This window comes from Nicotiana attenuata, chromosome 2, assembly GCF_001879085.1.
Source record: "Nicotiana attenuata strain UT chromosome 2, NIATTr2, whole genome shotgun sequence".
Taxonomy (NCBI): domain Eukaryota; kingdom Viridiplantae; phylum Streptophyta; class Magnoliopsida; order Solanales; family Solanaceae; genus Nicotiana; species Nicotiana attenuata.
The window spans coordinates 79,506,364-79,508,247 of NC_031990.1; the positions used below are offsets into that span (position 1 = coordinate 79,506,364).

Sequence of the window (1,884 nt, forward strand, 5' to 3'; positions counted from 1 at the left end):
TTTAAAGGTTTTGAGATATTATTCATGTTCTACCAATAAAAATATGGTATTCTAATTCTCCATCTAAAATCTGCGGAAAAAAAAAATAGAGGCTGAGATTTCCTCTCATCATTTTGCTTGACTTGAGATTGCTTACTCTACCTAATACAATGTTCTGCATACAACAACTACGTCAAACTAGCGAAAAGAGGCAACAATGTCAAACTAGCTAAAAGGTAGTTATTCGCCGTCTGTGGGGATCGAACCCACGACCACGTGGTTAAAAGCCACGCGCTCTACCACTGAGCTAAGAAGGCTATAATGTCCTCCATAAACTATGGACATTTTAATCTCTAATTCACAATTAACTCCAAATCAGCTAAAGAATTGCTCTTAACAGCACTACGCAACTGTCAGGACCCGGATTTTCCACCCTCAGAAGTCGTGATGGCGCCTACTCGTGAAAGCTAGGCAAGCCAACTATTACGGTTCTACATAATAACAATCAACCCAAACAATTATAAACATAAACTAAAGTAAAACAGATGATAAATGCGGAAGAGTTAAATTAAATCCAAATACTCCAATACATGTCTACCCACGAATCTTGTGTCACAAATTCACGAACAACTAAATTTTTTACTACAAATACAAGTCTGGAAAGAAAAGTACAACTGTTCTCGGAATGAAAAGAGACAGCAGAAAAGCTAAACAGAGAAGGGGAAGTTTAGGCTCTGCGGACGCCAGCAGATCTACCTGAGTCTCCTTGGACTGAAGGCAGCTACCCTACAACTCACTGGGTCCGGTACCTAAATCTGCACAAAAGAGTGCAGAGTGTAGTATCAGTACAACCGACCCCATGTACTGAGTAAGTGTCGAGCCTAACCTCGGCGAAGTAGTGACGAGTCTAGGACACAGCAATCATATATACCGGTGCAGTTAAATCATATACAAGCAGAAACATAACAACAGAAATCAACAGAATAAAGTGGGAAGGGGACATGCTGCGGGGAAATATCAGGTTCTAACAGTAAATCAATACGGAAGCATCATTAAGGAAACACAATGAACATCATATATAAAGCAACAAGAATAATGAAACGGTAACACATGCACGACATCACCCTTCGTGCTTTTATTCTCGTACTCACCATATGAATCAACAAAATCAGCACGTCATCACCGTTCGTGCATTACCTCACATAATCATGGCACGGCATCACCCTTCGTGCATTATTCCTCACAATATAGGCACGACATCACCCTTCTTGCATTAACTCTCAAATCATGGCACGGCATCACCCTTCATGCATTAACACTCATAATATCGGCATGGCATCACCCTTCGTGCTTTACACTCTCTCACAATAACATGCACGACATCACCCTTCGTGCTTTACACTCTTCCTCACCCAAACAACAGAAAACAATATGTCCCGGCAAGGGAATCAACAATATCAACAATAATATCCGGCAAGAAAATCAACAATATCAACAATAATATCCCGGCAAGGGAATCAACAAAAGTCCCGGTAAGGGATTCAGCTATAACCAATCTCGTTTCAACAATCTCTTTACAAAATGGAATTTCAATTTGAGTCAATACTCAACAATAGTCAATAACCAAGAAACTTTCATAAGCTTTGTTCAACATTAATAATCATCAATTTGAGCATGATCAATACATAATAGAGTCACAACAAGCATGGTACAAGACTCACGGGCATGCTTGACACCAACGTATAGATACTCGTCACCACACCTATACATCGTACTAGATACAAACACATAGCAAATAGACCATGTATCCTATTCCCTCAAGCTAAGGTTAAGCCAAACACTTACCTTGATTCCGCGGACAAATTAAGCCTCTACTACTGCTTTACCTCTCGGTTCCACTTCCAA

General features: G+C 40.1%; 1 non-coding gene across 1 annotated transcript; it reads right to left on the minus strand.

Annotated features, from left to right (window-relative positions):
* TRNAK-UUU lies at window positions 225–296 on the minus strand. The gene has a single exon. It is a non-coding gene; the product is annotated as a tRNA-Lys (tRNA).